The sequence below is a fragment of the Penaeus vannamei genome, chromosome 4 (genome assembly GCF_042767895.1).
Source record: "Penaeus vannamei isolate JL-2024 chromosome 4, ASM4276789v1, whole genome shotgun sequence".
In the NCBI taxonomy this organism is placed as follows: Eukaryota; Metazoa; Arthropoda; class Malacostraca; order Decapoda; family Penaeidae; genus Penaeus; species Penaeus vannamei.
Window position 1 is genome coordinate 10,388,050 of NC_091552.1, and position 5,757 is coordinate 10,393,806.

Here is a 5,757-nt window from a genome sequence, read left to right on the forward strand (position 1 = left end):
CTCAGTCCCTTTCTCCATTCTTTTTTTTCTTCTCCTTTTCCTTCTTCTTCTTCTTCTTCAACTTCTCCTCCTCCTCCTCCTCCTTCTTCTCCTCCTCTTCCTTCTTCTTCTCCTTATTCTCCTCCTCCTTCTTCTCCTTCTGCTTCTCCTCCTCCTCCTCCTCCTCCACCTACTTATTCTTCTCCTCCTCTTCCTTTGTCTTCTTCTCTTTCTCCACTTCCTCCTCCTCCTCCTTCTCCTTCTTTTCCTTTCCTCTCTCATCTTCGCTTATTCCTCTTCTCCTTCTCTATAGTTCTTAATTAGACCCTTACTCCCCATTAAGACAAGAACCATTAAGGAACATGTCATTAACTAATGATGTCTGAAGTGAAGCCAAGAGATAAGGCAAGGGTCAAAGTAATGGGATAAAGGAGGTGGATGGGAAATAAGGATAATCAGTGGTAGATAGAGAGAGAAGGAGAGGATAAGAGAGGAAAGAAAGGATGGAGGGAGTGACTGTGTGTTTGAGAGAGAAAAGGAGGAAGAGAGGGAAGAGAGAGAGAGAGAATTATATATATATATATATATATATATATATATATATATATATATATATATATATATATATATATAGAGAGAGAGAGAGAGAGAGAGAGAGAGAGAGATAGAGAGAGTGTGTGTGAGAGAGAGAGATAGCGAGAATGCGAGAGAGAGAGAAAGAGAGAAAGAGACAAACAGACAAACAGACAAACAGACAAACAGACAAACAGACAAACAGACAAACAGACAAACAGACAAAGCAAAAGACAAACAAACAAAACAAGAGAGGTGAACAAAACGAAATAAAAAGAGACAAAAACAACAACAACAATTAACAACAAAAATTCACCCCCCCCAAGACAAACAAAACAAAGAAACAAATGACCCTGTGACTGACGGGCGTATGGGCGGCGCCGAGGTGTCATAAAGCGACAAACTGTGATGGATGACGAAGGCGTGGGCGTGGGCGTGAATCCAGATCTATGCGTAGAAGAAATGTAGAGAAAAAGACTTGATGATAAGGACGATAAATAATAATAATAAAAACATAGAAATATAGAAATGAATAAAATGATAAAATAGAATTTCAAAAACTCGTAATATGGTAATAAGTAATAATAAGGTAATAAATAAATAAATAAATAAAAATAAACAAATAAATAGAATGATAAAATAGAATAAAAAACTCGTAATAAGGTAATAAGTAATTAACTGGTGAGGTGATCCATAGATGAAGAAATAATGTAATGATGGATAAATAGATAAAGAGAAAAATCTATGAACAAACGTAAAGAGAGAGAGAGAGAGAGAGAGAGAGAGAGAGAGAGAGAGAGAGAGAGAGAGAGAGAGAGAGAGAGAGAGAGAGAGAGAGAGAGAGAGAGAGAGAGAGAAGAAATAGATAGATAGATAGATAGATAGAGAGAAAGAGAGAGAGAGAGAAAGACAGACAGACAGATAGATAGATAGAGAGAAAGAGAGAGAGAGAAGAGAGAGAGAGAACAGAGAGAGAGAGAGAAGAAATAGATAGATAGAGAGAAAGAGAGAGAGAGAGAAAGACAGACAGACAGATAGATAGATAGATAGTATAGATAGACAGATAGATAGATACACACACACACGTACAAGTACACACAAAGGAACGCTTACACACAGCAATATTTAGAGAAAATAGACAAACGGACAGAGAGTGAAAGAGACAGAGACACACAGAAAGAGAGAAATACACATGTTCTCTGTGTACCTCTGTGTACGTGTATGTATGGCGACAAAAAATATGATGATGATGATGAAGACGAAGAAAAAAGAAGAAAATATGATGATAATGAAGATGATGATGATGACGGTGATCATGATGAAGAAGAAGAAAAAAGAAGAAAAATATGATGATAATGAAGAAGAAGATAATGATGATGATGATGAAGACGAAGAAAAAAAAGAAGAAAAATATGATGATAGTGAAGAAGAAGATGATGACGGTGATCATGATGAAGAAGAAGAAAAATAAGAAAAATATGATGATAATGAAGAAGAAGATGATGATAATGAAGAAGAAGATGATGATGATAATGAAAAAAAGAAAAAAAGAAGAAAAATATGGTGATAATGAAGATGATGATGACGGTGACCATGAAGAAGAAGAAAAAAATTATGGTGATAAAGGAGAATATAAGGATGAGGATGAGGATGGTGAAGAAGAAGAAAAAGAAAATGATGATCATGTTAATAATGAAGATGAAGAAGAAGAAAAACACAAATAAGACGAAGAAGAAGGAATAAATAAGAAAAAGAAGAAGGAGAGGAAGAAGAAGAAAGAGAATAGATGAAGAAGAATGAAAAAACACAGCAGACAGAAGAAGAAGACACAGTAACATAACGAAAGAAGACGGAGAGAATAAATAACAACAAGAAGAAAAACGCAAACAAGACGACGAAGAAGAAATAAATAAGAAAAAGAAGAAGGAGAGGAAGAAGAAGAAGATGAAGAAGAAGAAAAACACAAACAAGACGAAGAAGAAGAAATAAATAAGAAAAAGACGAAGAAAAGGAATAAATAAGAAAAAGAAGAATGAGAAGAAGAAGAAGAAGAAGAGAGAGTCGTTTTAGTTTATTGAGTCGTTCCTCCTCAGAGTCGTGATCTATAACGATTCAATCTGACTCGTTCAGAGAAGTGGAGAGGCTTCTTTCTCTCTCTCTCTCTCCTCTCTCTCTCGCTCTCTTCTCTCTCTCTCTCTCTCTCCTTTCTCTTATGTCTCTCTCTCTCTCTCCTTTCTCTTATGTCTCTCTCTCATCTCATCTATCTATCCTTATCTTCTCTCTCTCTCTCTCTCTGTGTCTGTATCTCTTTCTGTCTCTGTCTCTCTCTTTCTTTCTCTCTCTCTTTCTTTCTCTCTTTCTCTCTCCCTCTCTCTCTCTCTCTCTCCCTCCCTCTCTCTTTCCTCTCTCTCTCTCTCTCTCTCTCTCTCTCTCTCTCTCTCTCTCTCTCTCTCTCTCTCTCTCTCTCTCTCTCTCTCTCTCTCTCTCTCTCTCTCTCTCTCTCTCTCTCTCTCTCTCTCCCTCCCCCCCTCTCTCTTTTCCTCCGCGTATCATCTTCCAAGATCCACTTAAACGTCTCAAGTTCTTCAAATGTTCTTCAGCAATGTTCAGTACGAAACAAAAACCGGATTTTACATTTCAGGAATTACTTCTCTGATATAACATTTTTCTGTTCTTGTTCTTGTGCTGTGTTCATGCGTGTCTTGTTTAAGTTTAATGGACTGTTTATCAATTGCGTTTTATATCCGATATTGGGTTTTATTCAATAAAATATTACATCTGTTTCCATCATGTCCTCTTTTATTTCGTTTTTCTAGTTTGCTTTTTTCAGATTTTTTATTTTATTCTATCTATCTATTTTATCTTATTTATTCATTTATTTACTTATTCACTTATTTACTTTTTGTTGTTATCTAGTCTCAACAATACTATATAAATATTTTTGGTTAAATATATATATATATCCATATTTTTATATTCTTTTAACTTCATATACATGCACCTCAACTCATTAGTAACCTATAGTATAGTATATGGATATATTCATACTGATACTTTGCTAATCATTTATCATCTCATACTTTCTACATTTAATTATATAAACTTATATATATATATAGAGAGAGAGAGAGAGAGAGAGAGAGAGAGAGAGAGAGAGAGAGAGAGAGAGAGAGAAAGATAGAGAGAGAGAGAGAGAGAGAGTATAGAGAGAGAAAGAGAGAGAGATGAATAGAAGGATATATATATATATATATATATATATATATATATATATATATATATATATATATATATATATATATATATACAGAGAGAGATAGAGACAGAGAGGGAGAGAATGGAAGAGATAGAAATAGATAGACAGACAGATAGAAAGATAGTGAGTGAGGGAGAAATAAGAACATCTCTCACACTTCTGTCTGGTCATTACAAGTCGTTATTACTCACCAGAGAAAAGAAGTAAACAGAAGAGACAAACAATTGAAGACAAAGACGACCTTGTCCCGACGCTGGACGCCTAAGGGGTGGGGGGAGAGGGGGGGGGTGTGCCTTAAGGGAACGTGTGTCTCGAGCGTCTTGGAAGAAATGCTTTGCTGTCTGCTTCTCTCTCTCTCTCTCTCTCTCTCTCTCTCTCTCTCTCTCTCTCTCTCTCTCTCTCTCTCTCTCTCTGTTTCTCTCTTCTCTTTCTCTCTCTTCCTTCTTTCTTTTTCCCTCTCTCTCTCTCTCTACCTCTGCCCCTCTGTTTCTCTCTCTCTTTCTCTTTCTCTCTCTGTCTCACTTTCTCTCTCTCTCACTCTACCTCTCTCTCTCTCTCTTTCTCTCTCACAATTTCTCATCTCTCTCTCACCCTCTCTCTCTCTCTTTCTCTCTGTCTCTCTCTCTCTCTCTCTCCCTCTACTTCCCCCCTCTTTCCGTCTGTCTGTCATCTATCCTCCTCTCTCTCTCTCTCATTTGTTATTTTCATTTCATTTGTCATTTTTTTCTTTGTCTTCTTCTTTGGGGAGATTTATTTTGGATTTCATTTGTTTGTTTGTTTGTTGTTTTTTGATTGTCTGTCTGTTCATATATGCTTATCTGTTTGCCTCTTTATAAGTCTACTTGATCTGTTTGTATATTTGTTTGTCTTTTATTTGTTTATGTATATATCTCTATCTGTCGGTCTGTCTTTTTATCTATCTGTATCTATTTCTTTGTCATTTCCGTTATTCGTAATTTCTTCAGTTGTTTCTTCTCTTCATTATCTATGTTTTTTCTTGTGCTATCCTTTCCTTTATCTTTAATTATCTTTTTTGTTTAGATACCTTTTCCTTTTTCTTTAATTTTCATTATTTTTTCTTATACTTACCTTTTTTAAAAATTACCTTTTCCTTTTTCTTTAATTTCCATTACTTTTAAGAATAATCTATTATCTTTGCGTTCACTTTACTTCCTCATCAGTTTTCATATCTTTTCGTTCATTTAACACCATTTTAGTTCACGTTTAATTTTTTCCCGTTCACTTAGCTTCATTACATATTCCGTTTTATGATCTTTTATTCCTCCTAACTTCATTTTTTAATTGTCTTTTTTATTCTCTTTTCGTTCGGTTTATTAAAGGTTACATTTCTTTTCCCAAACAATATCGTTCATTTCGTTTCCATTACATGTCACTTTTTTCACACGAACACATTTCCCTCATGCCTTTCCTCATCTATTCATTCCATAATCCCACATATCCCCGGTTTCTGCCCTCATAACGCTCCCACTCCTCATATCCACCTAAGAGTCCCACATACTCAGGGACTTTCTGCCTCATATAACGCTAACACTCCTCATACCAGCCTCATAGTCTCAAATACTCAGAGATTCTCTACCTCATATAACGCTCCCACTCCTCATATCCACCTAAGAGTCCCACATACTCAGGGACTTTCTGCCTCATATAACGCTAACACTCCTCATACCAGCCTCATAGTCTCAAATACTCAGAGATTCTCTACCTCATATAACGCTCCCACTCCTCATTCCAGCCTCATAGTCCTACATACTCAGAGAATCAATACCTCGATAAATCCCGCACTCCTCATAGCGGCCTCATGGACCCACATACTCAAAAAATCTCTAACTCATATAAAACTCCTACTCCTCATACCGGCCTCATAGACCCACATACTATCTCATACAAAACTCCCTCTTTTACCCCTCAAGGGGCCCCCATACCGAAAT

The 5,757-nt window shown here is 36.2% G+C and overlaps 1 protein-coding gene across 1 annotated transcript in view; it reads left to right on the forward strand.

Annotated features, from left to right (window-relative positions):
* Positions 1-5,757, forward strand: part of LOC113829124 (beta-1,3-galactosyltransferase 5) — a 67,439-nt gene that overhangs the window by 38,498 nt on the left and 23,184 nt on the right. The window lies entirely within an intron of this gene.